The sequence below is a fragment of the Camelus dromedarius genome, chromosome 8, assembly GCF_036321535.1.
Source record: "Camelus dromedarius isolate mCamDro1 chromosome 8, mCamDro1.pat, whole genome shotgun sequence".
Taxonomy (NCBI): domain Eukaryota; kingdom Metazoa; phylum Chordata; class Mammalia; order Artiodactyla; family Camelidae; genus Camelus; species Camelus dromedarius.
Genome location: NC_087443.1, coordinates 21643703 through 21661689, shown reverse-complemented (window position 1 = coordinate 21661689; position 17987 = coordinate 21643703). Strand labels below are relative to the sequence as shown.

Genomic DNA, 17987 nt, shown 5'->3' with positions numbered 1-17987 from the left:
CTCGTGAATTTCACTCCCCAAACCCCCACCTCATACTGCAGGGAGCAGACTGGAGGAGGGGCAAAGGCCAGGCTTGCCCCATCCCTGCTCCCCAAGGAGCTGCTCTTCTTGGGAAGCAGCTCACGCCCAGCCTGTGAGCACCAGCTGCTCTCTGGCTGGCTTCAGTTCTCCCAGGGGAGGCAGATGAGGGAGGCTGGCCTTTCTCTTTAAGAGCATTCTTCCGGCTACCCCTCCCTTTCCCCAGAGGCAGCCTCAGGCATCAGATGGTTGCGTGTGTCCAGAGAAAGAGCCTGCAGCTCCAGGTACAGCCTAGCCCGGGGCTCCCCGACCGTGTGCCTTTCCCCACACCTGTCATGCCCTGCTGCTGGGTCCTCTTCAGCCTGGCAGGACAGATGCCCCCTACCCCCAGGAAAAGGGATAAAGCCAAGGATGGATTGGATGGGGCCTGAGGAAGGGGCAGGGGACCGGATGGGGGAGGTCGGGGTGCTGGCCATGAGCTGCTGGCCTCCTGGGCCAGGGCCAGGCAGCGAGGACAGCTGGGCTCCTGACACAGGGCAGAGGAGGTGGTGAAGTGAGGGAAAGAACACAGGTCCCTCCCTGGCCTCTTCCACCTGATAGTTCTGTGGCCTTGGGCAGGTTACCGAATGCCCCTGTGAAGTGGGGACTCCTTGCCATGCTGGTTGTATGCGCTAGGCCCAGGGCGTGAGGCGGGGTGCTGGCAGCTGCGAAATTACTCACACCCAGGCCCGCATGAGTCTTCAGGGCCCAGCTCAGGCCAGAGTCTTCCAGGAGGGCCGAGAACAGCCAGCCCGGTTGCCTTCCCTGAGCCTCAGTTTCCCCAACAGGGAACCAGAGTGGGCCTTGAGCTACCTCCAGACCACACAGGGCCTGAGATCTCTTCTGAGGAAAGGTATCTTGGCCCAAAGACCACACTGGCAGGAATCCCCAGGGGCACTCGGAACACAATGTCTCTGGGTTATGGGCTGACCACACCACACACATTTTCCCTTCCTTGTCCCTTCTGGCCCCTTGTCCCAGCAGCTGAGCAAATGGCCTCTCCTCCCCTCCTTCCTGCCCCCTGCCATTCCGGCGCAAAGGGCACGGGGGCCTGGCGTGCGACACTGGCAGCTGGAGCTTTCCATGCTGCTGTCAAGTTTTCCAGAGCACAAATGAGACAGGAGAGCCAGGAATAACTGCTGGGCCCCCAGAGGGTCTGGAGGGTGTGGGCCAGCCTCAGACCTGTTTTCAGACCCTGTGCTGAGGGTGCAGGCAGGGCCCCCCACCACAGTCGGGTTTGGGCATCCGGAGGCGCCTGCAGCCGCTGGGAGCCCATTATCTGGCATGAGTTCCCACAGGAATAAGCTCAGGCTCCAGCGTGGCCTGGGTTTACTACCTGTGTGACCTTAGGGAAGTCACTCAACCTCTCTGAGCCTTGGTTCCTGTGGGACAAGTAGCAGCCTCTGAGGATCTGAGGGGATTATGGTGTGAGGGGCCTGGAGCTGAGCTGGGCCAGGTCCAGAGCTGCTTCTCTAATTGTGATTGTTTTCGTGGCTGGACAACCCTGGGCCAGTTACCCAGCTCCTGAGCTGACACTCTGTCCAGACAAGAGGGAGGTTCAGCTGGGTCCTAGCCACCACCAGGGCTCCGCACTAGATAAGGCACAACTTCAAGGTCCTCGCCAGGGAACACAGGGCAGCAAAGACCCAAGTCACAAAGCCCCCTGGCCGAGGGAGCTCAGCCACGGTCTTCCAGGCAAGGAAGTGGGTACAGCCAGGTGGAGAGTGGGGCTGGGCAGAGTCTAGGCTCTTCAGAGAGTGGAGGGAGCAAGGAGAGGAAAGCAGGGAGGCGAGAGCATTATCACTAACCTGTACATTGCCCACAGCCTGGTACCCACCGGGGCGGGGCATGCTGGGAGAAGGGCGTGTGCGTCTGTCCATCCATCCTCCCTGAGGTTCTTGGAAAGATGAGCACGCTTTCCTGGTCTAGCGGCTGGGACTAGACCCACCTAGATACTGCCAGCCACAGGCCCTTGGTTTGGGCCAAAGCTGTTGCCCACCTGAGCTGGCTGGCCTATTAGAATGTGAAACAGGGAGAAACGGCTGGTGTTTTGAGCAGAGGAGGAAAGGCCAGGCAGGCAGGTGGGCAGAAAGTACAGTGCCTTCCTTTCTAAGCCCTACCCTGGGAGGGTGGGCTCAGGGTGTCCCCAAGCCTGGAGTATCTCCCTGGGAGTCGACAGCTGCTTTTGGGAGACAGCACTCCTAGAGAGCAGGTGGCAGGCGGGTGGATAGTTAGCTGGACAGACCACTGACCTTGGCTGCCCTGCTGTCGGGGCTGGGAGCTGGGCTGCACTGGTAACTGGTCTCCAACACCCACTCCTTCCCAGACCTCAGCTAACAGCCTCCGTCTCCCTCCCCCTCCCTGGGCCTCACACTGGCTGGCTTCATGGGGCTGGGCCTTCCTCACCTGCCTGAGCCCTGGCCACTCACCTGCAGCTGCCCTCCTGCCTGTCTCACGTCTTGTTCCCCATGCTCACCTGAAAGGGCCATGAGTCCTGCAGTGTCTGTGATCAGGGAGTAGCACTGTCTGATGGGGATGTCACAGATCTTTGGTGACTGTCTGAGTAACTCCCTCGTCCAACTGGTGACACTGAAGTCCAGAGAAGCTAGCTGCTTGAGAGGAAGCTGTCTGTGAGAAGAGACTTTGTTTTAACCACTGCTGTGTCCCTGGCACCCAGATCAGTACCTAAGACAAAGTAGGTGCTCAGGCAACACTTGTTAAGTAAAAGGACTTCCCCATAAGTCCAGCAGAGGCGGGGCTGAAGGCCCCAAGGCTCAGGGTGGACTGTGAAATGTTCCAGGGCAAAGACAACCCCTGCCTGGTGGGGTGAGGCTGAGGCTGAGCTCCGGCAGGGCTGGTGCGGGCACGAGGGGGCAGGCTGAGGCCCGGGGCTGTCACTGGAGGGTGATGGATAGGCGGGGGTATCTGGGCCTCTGCCCACCTGGAGGCAGGGAGACAGCGGAGACTTGCCTTGGGCCTGGGGGTGGGGCGGCGAGGGCAGTGGGGAGGCACTGAGGTGGGCAAGCCAGGCAAGGCCTGAAGGGTGCTTGGCAGAGGGGGCAGGGAGACAGTGACCCCCCCCCCCCCGAGGCACAGTCCTGGCTGGGGAACCTGATGTGGACACTGGGGGGAACTTAAGAAGGAACGCCCCTCTCAGAGGAGCTGTGGGAGCCCCAAAACAGCCACAGGGGCCACACTCCTCTGAGACAGGCGCTGGCCTAGCTCCAGTGCAGGGAAACGCCTCGTCCTCCATCCTCCTGCTGCAAGTCCGCCTCATTCTACCCTGAGAACCAGACCCACCACCCTGGACACAGGGTCCCAGATACTAAAAAGACACCCAGAGCCTCGCATACTCCATCTGATGACACAGTGACACATGGGCAGTGAGCCCCAGTGGACACACCCCCACCCCAGCCCCAAGACCCTCCATAGCTCCCCAGCCCACGGTTGCAGGTCTTCTCCCTGCATCAGGCAGGACCATCCACCCTCACTCTCCTGGGTCCACCAGCCTCCTACACCCGGGACGGAGCCCAGATCTCCCCCAGCCCCACCACCCTCAGGACCTCCTTCTGCTGCTCCCTGCCCCATCCCTATGGGTGGAAATTAGCCCCCTGGCTCAGTGGCACCCAGGATAGCCAATTACCTCATCCAGGGTCTATGCGCCACCTGTCCCCAGCCAGCCCAGGGCTTAAATTGCAGCACAGAGGCCTTAAGCTAGACAGCAGGAAGAATGTCCTCACTGCGGGCAGGGGGTATATTGGGTTGTACTAGAGCCAATGACTAGGGGGGACTTTTAAAAATAGAACCCAAAGCTCAGGCCGGGCATCAGGGGGTGGGCATAATGGCCTCTCAGCTCCCTTCAGGGGCACACCCCAAATCACCAAGGCCGTGGAACAAGCTGGACTGGGTGCTGGGCCCTTCCCAGGGCTTGGAGCCTCGATAAGTCCTCTGGTGGGCCACTGATACCCTGGGATCGGGCAACCCAGGCTCAGGGATGCTGGCCAGGCAGCCCTCCGGACACTCAGCCCTGCCCTCCCAGCTGGGCTGTGGTGTTTCCTGCTGGGGTGATCAAGTCCTTCTGCATCAGGAACTTCTTCCCTAAGAGGATGCAGAGCCCTCTGGAGGAAGCCTATTTCCACCGCAGCTATGACCCGCTTTTCACAGTGGGCCGATAGATTCTCAGGCGTCCTGGCCTGAGCCTTTGCAACAGGGAAGTGGCGTATTGCGGTGGGGGGACTGGCAAAGGCAGGGCCTGCTCATTCTCAGCAGGGGCTGGCATCCCCGGGCATATGCACTGCGAGCCTGAGCGTGGAGGTCAGGCAGGCAGGGCTGGGGCTGGCTTCTCACTTCAGAGCCCAGCAAACTGAGATTCAAACTTGCTCATGAACTCCTGAGTCCTCAGTAACCCCTAACTCCCATGCCTCTGGTGAGGGACTAGTAGAAAAGCACGGAGTGGGGCCCGTCCCCTGTCCGCTGCAGGCACTGGGCTGCAGCTCCCCCTGTGAGGAGGCCGGCCACCTGCAGTCTGGGTAGTGACTCCCGGACCCACCCTACCCTGCCCACCAGCCCCACAGCAACAACCCTGAAGCAGTAGCAGGTCCTCCCTTTGGCGGGTCTCAGCCTAAGGACCCACAGAGAAGTGGGTTCAGGAGAGAGACTCAGAGGATGGAGGGGAAATGCCTTTATTCATCCTGGACAGGTGCGGCTGGGCCTGCAACGTGAGCTGCCCTCTCACCCCAACCCTCTCCAACCCCAGCCGGTTCTCCAGGAAGTGGGGGAGGGGTGGCAGCAGCTCCAAATGCCCAGCCCCCACCCCTGCGGGAGCAGCTAGGCCAAAGGCTGGGGCTGTGGTCTGGGACCTTGTCCCTTAGTGCATGTTGTGGCCCCTGGCAGTATGACCAAGGCATACGCTTTTGTTTGGCTCTGCTGCTCTCAGCTGTGTCACCTTAGAAAAGTCAGTTCACTTGTCCAGCCTCAGTTTTTTTGGTCTTTGACATTTGTAAACCACAGACTCTGCATTCTAGATTCGGTTGACCTAATGGAAGATACATATGGCCTCCCTGAGGGTCACCACTCTCACAGGCACCAGCACTGCTGGGTCAGGTCACTGAAGCAAGTGCAAAGTATGTCCTCCCAAACTCCAGCTGGGGCCGCATCTAACCTTGGTCCTCTCAGTCTGCGACAATCATCACAGCAAAGCCTCTCAAGTGGAAAATGATGTGAGTCTGACGTGGCTTGTTCCTGGGGAGTCCCTGCCAGCTCCTAACGCTCTTGTTGAAGGCTGGCAGGCTCTTTCCCAGGGTCAAAAATCAGACTTGGAGTCTCACCCAGCTCCAGGCTACATGCACCTGTGTCGTGACCCCCACTCCTCTCACTGGACCACTGCAGAAGTGTGAGGTCATCTCTGGAGAGTGAGCTCTGGGTCAGGAGACCGCGTGCACAGCCGCTCAGTGCTGCCTCTGCCCCCCTGTCCTATGAGGCTCTACCAATGCTCTTTGCAACTGGAGGACAGTTCTTTGTCCAGACGATCGCTGGGCAAAGCAGAGCTTCTCCCTCGTCTTTCTCCTTCCACAGACACCAGCAGTTCTAGGAGCAAGTGGATCTGTGCAGTCCTTGTTCTTTTGTTCCAATCCAGGGTTCAAGGACCTTCGCTGTCCTCCACTCGCCTCAACACCCTATTTCCAATAGAGTTACATTACCGGCTGAGGTTTCAAATTATGAATGGGGGTGCATAATTAAGGGCATAATATTCAGTAAATATTAAATAAATTATGTCAGTAGTTCAAGACTTCCCACAAAGAAAACACCAGGCACAGATGTTACCATACCAAATACTCAAGGAGCAGATTAATGTGACTATGTCCAAAGTCCTTCCAAACGAAAGTAAAACACTCCAGAGTTCATCTTACAAGGCTGGTCTTATCTAATATCAAAATCAGAGAAGGACAGCACAAAAATTAAAAATTACAGGAGATCTTCTGTCATAATCACTGGTAAAACAATTCTGAACTAATAGTAAGCTCAATCCAGCAGTGTTCAAAAAAAATCATTGTGGTCAATTGTATTTATTTATAAAAATATGTAATTGATTTTACATGCATGCCTTCAATTAACCACATTAAAAAACAGATTCATGGAGAAAAATATATATCCTCACAATATATTCAGAAAAAGAATTTAGATAAATTCAACATTCATTCATAATTTGTAGAAAACCACAAATAGTAGGGAAATGCTCTAATCTAGATAAAGGATTTATACCAAAGCCTTTGATAAATATTATTCTTAATGGTTACATGTAGGGAGCGTTTGCTTTAAAATCATGAATGCCTGCATCAAACATCCCAGTCAACATTTCATTGGAGAGCTAGTCAGCACAATGCTTTGGGCTTCTGTTTTTTATTTTTATGGAAACCTAAAGGATTCTACTGATCAATTTTTAGAATAAGAGAGCTTAGCCAGTTGAGTGAATATATCAATAAATAAATACATTTTTCACATTGCCAATAAACAGTTTAGAAACTTCATTTTAAAAATGAGACATCAAATCACAGGAAAATATATAAAAATATGACAATACCAAGTATCATGAAGGATGTGAAGTCGGGAAAACCTAATAGGCTGTTGGGAGAAATGCACCATATTTCTCAATTCCAAAATATCCTTTATTGAAGATATTCCATTATTTTAAATATCACTCCCCCCAAAAACTGCTAACGCAGTATTTTTTATCACTTGTAATTTTGGAATATATTTAAAAGGTCTATTTTGGACTTACTAGACAGAATTTTTAGCAAGTATCACTCTTGTGCATACAAAAATGAAGAAAATTAAACAAAATAAGTGGGTTAAGGTATTCCTAAAAACTTCTTACACCCACAGTCTAAGGTTTTGAATCACTTTGACTCAGGGGAGCATAATAAAACAGTTTTTTTGTTGCTGTTCAGCTTGGAGTGGTCTGTTACACAGCAGAGGGTAACTGGCGTGTCCCTCATTCACAAAGGACTTTGACATCCTTACTGGACCTGCTTTCTTTTCCAGAGCCTTCCATCCACTGGGTCACGCCAATGACCACTGCAACACTCTAGACTCCCAGTTCCTTGACATCCTCCCCGACAGTGATGTCCTCATCTAAGACACCTCAGCTGCCCTCTTTCAGTTGGCAAAAAGGCAGGGTCCCTCCAGGATTTGAGGGCCACCTGAGAGGGTTTGGGATGAAGAATAGATGGAGGCCTCGTCCTCCCACCCCTCCAACGATCCTTTGACACTCCACAGGATTGTCAACAGGTAAGATGCTGAGCAGAGCTGCAGGTCACAAGGTCACCATGACAACCTTCCTGTCCATCAAAAAGGACATCACAGGGAATTCTGCCTCCTTGGGGCAGAGGGAAGGGCCACACTGAAAGTGAGGCCATCGCCAAGCTTGCTTCTTCCACCCCCCGGGCAGGGACACCTTGGTCAAAGGGCTGGAGGGACTGGGGGCCCTGGGACCGGGCAGAGGCAGCAGAGGCCACCTCCTGAGGTGGCCTGAGTGGCCAGCGTTCAGTGGGGCCTCAGGAGCGGCCAAAAAAATGGGGAGCGGTAGGCCCGGGATGCTGGGACCCACGCTTTTCCTGCTGCTGCCTCCAATGCTGAGTGCGGGGAGCCTCCGGCAGAGTGGTCCAAGCTGGAAAGACCTGCCCCACCTCAGTCTGGACTGGGGGAACCTCTACCGCCACCTCAGCCAGGACGCAGGAAACTTCCAACACCTCGGCGACCCAAGTGCCAGGGCCTGGAAGAGCCGGGCACAAGATTCCTGCCAGAGCTCATATGACCTCTACTTCATCTTGGTTTAAAAGGACTTGGCTTAAAGGGACATAGCTTCTGTGAGGGGAGAGGGAGGAGTGGCCTCAGTCAGATCCAAGGAATAGACCTCTGTGGCCTCCTGGTCCTGAGGCAGAAGGAATGCCCCAGCCATTTATTGCCTGGGACTTTTTCTTTTGGCAAGGGAAAAGAGCCACCGGTTCCCGGACGGCTCTTAACTTGGCTTGGAGCTATGAACCGCATACCCCTTAAACAGCTGGAGAGGCAGGCGATTGCTAGGAGCTGCCTTCTTAGCACTTGTGAGAAGCTCACTTTGGATTTTGGGTTGTGGTTTTTTTTGTTTTGTTTTGTTTTGAACCAAATGACCCTGATTCTCACTGGGCCCCAGAGAGATTACTGTGTTTTCTTGGGCGTTCTCTTAATGTCACTGCTTAAAATGTCCTTTGCTTGGCTGGTTCTGAGTTTTGCTTCTTTGTTGGATAACTTGGAGACCCACGGTACAATTTGTGTGCACTTTCAGTGCAGTTTGGTCTGTCTGCGTGTGGCCCTGGGACAGCTGGGCTGTGCGTGAGGCTCCTTCTGGCGCTCAGAGAAGGAAAGGGAGGGGAGTGGGTCCTCAGGCTGGAGAGCTTGGTTCCACTTTCCACTCCTCTGTGGGGCTGAGGATAAATTTTACTTATTCAGTAGTAGCAGTGGTATGACTCCCAGTATCACTCAGGCACTTCACAGTCCCCAAAGCCCTTTACTGCACATGTGTCATTCTCAAAACAGTCCTGGGGTATAAGGCAGGGAAAGTATTTGCATATGCAATCTCCTGGAAAGAGGGCTGGGCTCCCAGAGGTTGGGTGAAGTATCCCAGAGGCTGGTGGGGGTGACAGGACTCAGGCCTCCTGTGTTGCCCTCATTCCGGCATCTCACATTGTGCTTCCTCTGGTTCCTCGGATTCTCCATGGAGACTGACGATTGAGGGGATGCGTGCCCCAGCCCACCAGCTTCTAAGCAAAGGCAGCAAACATGGGAGCACCCAGCCTACTAGAAGAGAAATCCCCTCCTCGTGGTCCACGGGAGCGACTCTGAGCACATCTTGTCTGGGTCCTTAGCACAGCCCAGGGTGGGAGTGAGCCCCCCCATGGGCACTGGGTTTGCGGATGAATGGGCAGGGGCAGGGGACACCCTCTTTAGGTCAGTCTTTCCCGAGAGTCATAGTGAATTCAAAGGGTCCTCTAGGCTGCCATCTTGTTACAGTGCCCCTGCCCTTGGTCTCTGCAGTCAGGCCCAGGGTGGGCACAGCACAGCCCCAGGACGGATGGGGGAGGCACAGGTGGGTCACGTGAAGTAATAACTGAGCACTTATTATGTTCCAGGTGTATGCTGAACACTAAGAGCACCCGACAGCTGAAGGGAATAGGTTCCACTTCCCTATTTTAGGGTGATGAGACTGCGGCTGGGAGTATTAAATGATTTGCTCAATGTCAATCAAAGTTAGTTTGCTGTAAAATACTAAATACTGGGAGGATGCTCCCCTTTCCTCTCCTCCAAGGACGGTGTGAGGTAGGGGGACTAGAAAGGCACCGGAGAAATGGCTTTTTGAGCTGGGTTATCCCCACTGACCACCCCTTACCTCTTTTGGTTTCTGAAATGCCAGGAGGCATCACTGATCCCTCTGATCACAGCTGGTGCGGCTGTAGCTCAGTGTGCAGGGTGTGAGTCTTGCCACGAAGGCTGAGAGGGCAGCAGGGAAGGGAGTCCCCGCTACCCCCATTCAGGCTCCAGGACTGACTGCTCCACATACCCTGCCCCCACCTAGTATTGCCCATGTAACGATATTAAGTCTGCTAATCCATGAATATATAATGCTCGCTGATGAAAATTCAATTAACAATCAAGCAAAGTAGAAAAATTAGAGAATTTTATTCTAGCGACGCTGAGGATTATATACCCAGAGACAGACTTCTCCACATCCTGGCCAACATTTGTTACTTGTAGTCTTTTTGGTGATAGGTGCGAGGTGATGTCTCACTGTGGTTTTGATTTGCATTTCTTTGATGATTGATGATGTTGAATATCTTTTTATGTCCCTATTGGCCATCTGTATCTCTTCTTTGGAGAAAGTCTATTCAGATCTTCTGCCCATTGTTTAATTGGAGTGTTTGGTGGTTTTTTTTATATTAAGTTGTTTGAGCTGTTTATATATTTTGGATATTAACCGCTTATCAGTCACATCATTTGCAAATATTTTGTCCCATTCAGTAGGTTGTGTTTTCATTTTGTAGATGGTTTCCTTTGCTGTGCATAAACTTTTAAGTTTAATTAGGTCCCATTTGTTTATTTTTTTGCTTTTTTTCCCCCTTTGCCCTAGGAGACAGATCCAAAAAATATTGCTACAATTTATGTCAAAGCGTGTTCTGCCTATGTTCTCCTCTATGAGTTCTATGGTTTCCAGTCTTACATTTAGGTCTTTAATCCATTTTGAGTTTGTTTTTGTATGTGGTGTGAGAAAATGTTCTCATTTCATTCTTTAATAGGTAGCTGTCCAGTTTTCCCAGCACCACTTATTGAATAGACTGTCTTTTCTCCATTGTATATTCTTGACTCTTTTGTCATAGATTAAGTGACCATAGGAGTGTGGTCTCTTAATGTGCTCTTCCATTTTTTATAAGGATCCTAATGTGCTCTTAAATTCAGTTTGCTAATATTTTGTGGAGAATTGTGTCTATTCATCAGGGATATTGGTCTATAGTCTCCTTTTCTTGCAGTGTCCTGACCTGCTTTTTGTATCATGGTGATGCTGGCCTCCTAGAATGAGTTTGCAAGTGTTCCCTCTTCAATTATTTGGAAAAGTTTCAGAAGGATTGGCATTAATTCTTCTTTAAATATTGGTGAATTCACCAGTGAATCTGTCCGATCCTAGAATTTTCTGCACTGGAAGGTTTTCGACTACTGATTCAATCTATTTACTCATTATTGGTTTGTCCAGGTTTTCTATTTTTTCCTGATTAAGTCTTGTTAAGTTGTATGTTTCTACAATTTTTTCCATTTCTTCTAGGTTGTCCAGTTGTTGGCATTTTGCTGTTCATATATACTCTTACGATTTCTGTGGTCTGAGTGGTAATGTCTCCTATTTCATTTATAATTTTATTGACTTGGGTCCTTTCCCTTTTTCTCTTTTTTAGTGTAGCTGTAAGTTTGTCAGTTTGTTTATCTTTTCATAGAACCAACTCTTAGTTTGATTAATCTTTTCCATTGTTCTCCTGTTCTCAATTCCATTTATTTCTGCTCTAATCTTTATTATTTCCTTTCTTCTGCTAACTTTGGGCTCAGATTGTTCTTCTTTCTCTAGTTCCTTGAGGCTTAGAATTAGGTTATTTATTTGAAATCTCTTTTATCATTGTAAACTTTTGTCTCAGAATTGCTTTAGTGGCATCCTGTAAGTTTTAATACATTGTATTTCTATTTTGAGTAGTTTCAAGATATTTTTAATTTACCATTTGATTTCTTCTTTGATCCATTCATTGTCCAAAAGTGTGTTGTTTCATTTCCACATATGTAGATTTTTCAGTTTTCCCTCTTGCTAATTTCTTGTTTCATGCCATTGTAGTTGAAAAGACACTTGGTATGATTTTAGTCTTCTTAAATTTGCAAAGACTTATTTTGTTTCCTATCATATGATCTCTTCTGGAAAGTAATCTGTATAGACTTAAGAAGCATATGCATTCTGCTGCAATTGGATGGAATACTCCGTACATGTTTATTGAGTTCATTTGATCATAGGATGGTGCAATTCCAACATTTCCTTGTTGATTTTCTGTCTGGATGATCTATCCATTATCCAATAGTTATTGAAGTCACCTACTGTTATGGTATTGTGATCTTTCCCCACTTCAGATCTGTTAGTATTTGCTCAATATATTTAGGTGCTCAGATGTTGGGTACCTATTTATATATGATTACTGTATCTCCTTGTTGCATTGACCTCTTTCATTCTTGTTACTGTTTTTGGATTGAGGTCTATTTTGTCTGAGTATGGCTACCCAATTTCTCTTGGTTTCCTTTGTATGGAATATCTTCTTCCATCCTTTCACTTTGAACCTACATATGTCTTTAAGGCTGAGTGAGTCCCTTGTAGGCACATATAATTTGGTCTTATTTTTTTATCCATCCAGTCACTCTGTGTCTTTTGTTTGGTGAATTCAACCCATTTATATTTAAAGTGATTAGTGATACGTAAGGACTTAACTAATGTCATCTTACTGATCGCTTTCTGAGTTATTTTAATATTTCTATTATATCTTTTCCCCTCTGTTTCTGCTTATCTTTGTAGATTGGTGTTCCATAGTAATATATTTTGTTTCTTCTTTCAGCCTTGTTTGTTTGTTCAGTATTTCCATGGGAAAATCAGGGCTTAGAACTTCCAAGTCTGCCATTTTGTGGTCTTCAATCTGCTACTAGTTTTTGTTTATAATTTCATTTTTACATTTATCAAGAAAACACTTGAACATACATTTAAAATAAAACAATTTTACAAAGTTGACAACAAAAAACTGAAAACTCCTGCCCCATCCCTGCCCCATCTGATTCTTCTCTCCGGATACACCCACTTTCAAATCCTCCAGATTATCTTCTGGTATGATGACCATGCTTTTAATACCATGCTTACACTGACTGCTATTTCTTGCTATTTGAGGTTGCACTTTCTCTATTCACTCCTTACTATAGGGGAAGATAATTTAGTTTTCTTGTAGCTCAGCTCCCCTACATGATTCTGCCTCACCCATTTCCATTCTTCCAGCAGAGTTATATCACTTGGATGTTTTGGCTTTAAGTTTTAATGGTAGAGATGTCCTGAAATGCCTGGTGATCCTTAACTCTCCATTCTCACTTAACAGTGGGGCACTAAATCATGATTGGAGCTCTGTGTACCAGAAGCCCACATGGTCGCCCTTGTTCCATACTGCTTCCTTCCTAGGGACCTGTAGTGGTTTTCCCATGACCCATGAGCACTCATGTTCTTCCATGTTCCAGAATCTTGACCTTCCTTCAAAATAATCACAAACTGGAAACTTACCCAGAGTAAGTGAGTTGGTTGAAGACTCTTGTTTCCTGTAAATCTTCTTTGGAAGATCCTTTCACTTAGAGGGAAAGCAGAGGAGAGTAGTAATGAGAAGGAAAGTTTAAAGTGTTACCATTAGTAAAGAAAGGAAATGTCTTGCACTTTAGCATGGAAGCTTCTGATAGAAAGTTTATATTGTAGGTCCATTGTCAGAGTCTAGTGTTTGCTACCCAGCAATTGTTGAACACAGACAGCCATGTCACACACGTCTGCCTAGTGCAATGTGTAGAGTATGGGTTTTGAGGTTAGATCTGGGTTCAAATTCATGCCAGCTATGGAAGTATGATAAATTCAATGACTTGTAAAAGCCTCAGCTTTCTTATCTGTAAAATGGGAACAATGCTGACATCCTGGGGTTATTCTGGAATTGGAAATCATGTTTGTAAAATGCCTGGTACATATGCCTCAGTGAATGATAATCTTGATAATGTTAGAAGAATCTACCCTTAGTTTCATCACTGTCTGTTGACAAATTTAGATGCAGCCTAGAGGAGGCAGAAGGAATGGTAGGCAGGACCAACTAAGAGACTTTTGTTGGGACATAGTGCCAAAGAGGCCTGACACCCCCCCCCCCCACATACTTTAAAAGGGCAGGAGAGGAGCAGACAGCTGGAAATGGCTTGTTCCCAAGGGGAACTGAGGGACCAGAGGAGTCATATCAGAATCACTGGAGGCTTTTCCAACCAGTGCATCCTACATCATTTCCTGTGTGACAGCTCCACTGAGTCTGATCAACCATCCTGGTTTGCCACCAGAAGTCCCTCATCCTTCAATGTTCCTGAGTCCCAAGCACACACATCTGGTTGGTCACCCTTCCCACATTCATAATGACAAAGTCAACACCAGGGTGACCCACTGCAGTTGCTGAGGGAGTGTGGCAGCTTGCAGCTATGTAGGGTGGGGAGGAGTTGCTAAAATGTCCGCTGAAAGCTGGGGAGGCAGAAATTCTGCCCACACAATGGATGCACCTCATCCCTCTGACTCAGGTATTCATTTTCAGGTCAGGAAGTGTGGACAGCTATGGATAACTATTTACAACCTTGTGGAGGATTTGGTCGGAAAGTTCAAAAATTATGGTTTCTCCAAGTTGCAGGGTGTTTCCCCTGCCAGGCAGAGTACACAGTTGTTTAGACTCGGTGGTTATAGGACTCCCCCGTGTCAGGGAGGTATTCTGAAGCAGAAAAAAAGCACAGAGCACACTGGTTCAATCAGGTCTCAGCAGCCTTCTTGGATCCTGCCTGGGAGTCAGGCCATATTGTAGGGGACACAGTCAGCCCTGGAGGACCTCACAGATTAGAAAACAGGCAAACCAGTTACACAATAACTAAGCACCAGGTTAAATGGTGCCAAGGGCCAAAAGAAAAGGACAAAGTTATTTATAAATAAAGTAAATTAAAGGAAAAAGCAAGAATTCTTTAAAAAAAAATCAGGGATGGCTTTTTAAGGGATGTGGAATTTTGAACTGTGTCCCCTGAGTGCTATTCCCTTTTCTTAGAACAGGCTGGCTCTGAGGACTCCTGGGATCTGCTGGAGCAGATATGTGAGCCCTTTATGAACACTGGCCTGTACTGGGCACCTGCTGTTTGTGTCCCTCTCTGCTCTGGGCTAGTGGGGGAAGTGGGGAGGCAGATTCAGAACCAGGAGGCAGGGTTAAGGGTTGTCAAAGTGCTGGGGGCTTCGGTGGATGGAAGCTGGGTCCCTTGGTGGGTCTGAGACAAGGTAGCTCATGAGTGTGGTTCTGAACACCAGGCTGGGCTGGGGTGCAGGAAGGAGGCATGTGGTGCAGGAGGGAGGCAAGCATCCTAGGTGAGACATAGGTGGACACAGCAGTGGGCTCAAAGGCCTGGAGATGGGAAGATATGGAGCTCCTGAGTAGCTGTGAGGTTGAGAGTCTCACGATGCAAGAGACTGGATCCCAGTTCAGTGGGTGAAATACCAAAGTGAGTTTGAGGACATCACGGACTGAATGCTCCAGGATTTGTGGTGCAGAGCCACGTTCAGCACCTTGGAGAGAAGCTCAGACCAGAAGAGGAGCCCAACAGCAAGGCTGCAGGGGAGGGGACGTGGCGGTGCCAGTGCACGGAGACAGCGCTCCTCAGGCCTGGCTCCCAGGAGAAGCAGGAGCGGGGCTGGCTCCTCAGTAAGCTGGGGGACGGTGCGGTTCCGTGTGTCCCTGTGGCCTGCATTTCGGAGGGGGAACCTGAGTGAGTCTGAGGTGGAAGAAAACAAGTCAGTGAGGAGCTGTCAGGCAGGAGGCAGAGGCAGCGGGGGGTGGACGTGGGCCTCTGATGGAGGAGCTGCCCATGGGGAAGAGGGGGACCACGGCCTCCTCCAAGGTAGGGGTTCAGAACCGGAACCAAGGGAGCTGTGGGGAGGCCCTTGAGAGTCTCCCGGGTCCTCTCTGGAGAGTGAAGGTGGGGACCTATTCCTCAAGGGAAGGTGTCAGAAGTGAAGGTGGGGCTCAGGGGAATGGAAAAGACGTGAAGCTGTCTGTGATGGGTGGTACATTACAAAGCGAACGGCTTGATGAGGGCATAAGCAGCCTGGTGTCCTCTCCACCTGCAGAGCTGGGAGTGGGGATTGGGATGCAGGGGGAAGCACAAGAAAAAGGCCCGCTCAGGCAAGAGTGAAGACTGGCCGAGCTCAGTCCCGGGCCAGAGACTGTGAAGGGCTGGGAGTTCCAGCACATTCGGAGTGCGGTCGACAAAGCAGACATCTTCCCACAGGTGCCAAGAAGAGGGGCCGGTGTTTGTGCTGAGGTGGGCAAAGCTGGGTTTGGCCTCCACTGGTCCTGGGTCTCAGGCCTCCTGCGCTCCTGGGTTGGGTCAGGCCTGGCAGGACCTGGGGCCCTCGGATCTCACCACAAGTTGGCATCTCTTCGGCCCAGAGTGAGAGCCCCTTAGTCTTGCTGTGATAGCTCAGTCCGCACACTGGATCAGCCTGACCTAACCCCACCCCGCCTCATGTGTCCCAGCCCACCCCTCGCCGTCTGCTTTAATAGAGGCCGACAGCCCATCCTGGTGAGCCTGGGGTCGCTGCTCTCCTCCTGCGTGGACCGCCCTCAGGCTTCTTTTCCAGCTTATGATCTATTTCTCCAGGGGCACATGAAGTCCAGGAGCCCCAGCACTCTAATGAAGCGGCCTGGCCACTTCCTTAACACGGATCCCAAGGGGAAGTGGCTTGGAGGGACCAAGTGGACCTCAGGGGTCTGTGGCAGGGGCTGATGGGAAAGGGCGGGGGTGTCAGCAGGATGACTTTTTCCAAACTCAGCCTTGTCTGTTGGAGGACCATGTGCCCTCACCAGAGACGTGTGAGCACTGGATTCCCAGGTGCACGGCCCTGGGTGACGCCCTCTCACCACGGACAGTCAAGGCAGGGCCCTTGCTGAGTCCCTGAGGTCTCCCTTCCTGAGACAGGGATGAGCACATTGGAAGCCAGACCCTTCCCATGGGACCAGCAAAGCAGCATCCCCCACGCCCACCAGACAGGGGGCAGAGAAGTCCTGAGTGGCCAGTTCCTAGCGCTGCCTCTTGGAGCGAGGTCCTTTCCCTCTCTGTGCTGCAGCTTCCTCCTCTGTGCAGTGAGGATGAAACCACCCCCAAGGAGGTTTCTGAGAACCAGACGATTCTTATTAAATATGAGGTGCTTGACCTACGGTTGGGCTGCATGAGACAGAAAAGGGAAAATACAGGGGCCACGAGCAGACAGGGATCAGCTGAGGGAACAAAGGCCTTGATGTCCCCCTGGCTGCCCACACCTGTGTCCACCCAGTTCCAGCTCCGTCTCCTTTCCCTTCAGCTTCTGCCCTCGGGTTGACTCTCATCCTGTGACTGAGTCTCTGACAGTGGGAAAGGCTGTGCTCGGCCCTGAACCCTCAGTACCTGGATTGCAGGGTTGTGGCTTTTGTCAGGAGAGATGCGTGGCCTGCAGGGAAAGGCAGGGAGCTGGGTGGGAGCTGCTGTCCAAGCACCTTGACCTCAAGTCCTGAACAGCAGGCCCCACAGAGCCCACAGGAAAGGCCACAGGTGCCGCCCGGGCCAGAGCCCAGCTCCTGCCTTTGCTCACCTGAAAGGCTGGTCCTCGTCCAGGGAGGTCGCTGGAGCGGCCTTTCAGGGCCAAGGCTGTGCCATCTGGTCGTAGTGAGGGTTCACCAGGAAGAGCTCTGAGCCGCTCTCAGGCTCCTAATCTGTCAAGTGGGTCCTGGGCCTCGGCCCCTTCTCCCTCCAGGAACTCTGGATTGCGGACGCGGGGGTTGGGGTGGCCTCTCCCCAGGGACAGGTGTGGGGAGCAGCGCTGTGGGCCTGGCAGCCTGAGGCAGGGCCCTCCAGCTCCTTGCTGACCAGACCGCTCCCTGCTTCTGCAGACAGGAAGGCTGCCAGCCTGATGTTCACTGTGGCCACTGGACCACTCCTGCCAACACCTATACGGGAACCTAAGAGCCAGATGAATCCAGTCCATCATCACCAGCTTTGTGCTCCATGTGCTTGTGTGTTTTATACTCAAGCCTTTCTTTCTCTTAGGCTAACAGGGCTTGGAATATGAAGGTCCAGGTTTACTGTCTGGGTGTAAAAGACTATCAGAGAGACCAGGTAATTCAGAACAGGTAAACCAGTTGGGGAAAGCTTTCAAAGGCAGCTGTCCCAGGGTCACCCCAAGGATGGCCCTCTGCCCACCCCAGTGTTCAGACAGCAGACAGCCACTGCAGATGAGCAACGAGTGTTGTGCAGACCTACACACAGAGGTGCGGGCGGGGGGCTTCCCGGTCCCTAACGATGGGCAGCTGGCAGATGCCAGGCGGTGGCCCTTGGAGTCTAACATGGCAGGAGGCAGGAGCCTGTCTCCTGGGATGGGACCTGCCAGGTCCTCAACCCCTGGCTGTGGGCCAAGCCAGCTCCTCTCCCTTGTAGCTGGGTCAGATTGTTACAGGAAAGGCCCAAATGGATGAGACACCCAGAACCGCTGACGATGAAGGCTTTCTTACATCGGTGAGTGTGGGCTAAATGTGAGAGGAGGGAGG

At 51.1% G+C, this 17987-nt stretch overlaps 1 protein-coding gene across 1 annotated transcript in view; it reads left to right on the top strand.

The window, feature by feature from the left end:
* The first annotated feature begins 179 nt into the window (after positions 1-179).
* The window catches only part of LOC135321814 (anthrax toxin receptor-like), a 38293-nt gene continuing 20485 nt past the window's right edge, over positions 180-17987 (top strand). Inside the window, exons 1-3 of the mRNA XM_064487979.1 lie at positions 180-302; positions 7099-7344; positions 17334-17955. The gene's annotated coding sequence lies outside the window, so the exon portion shown is untranslated. The remainder of the gene's footprint in view (positions 303-7098; positions 7345-17333; positions 17956-17987) is intronic.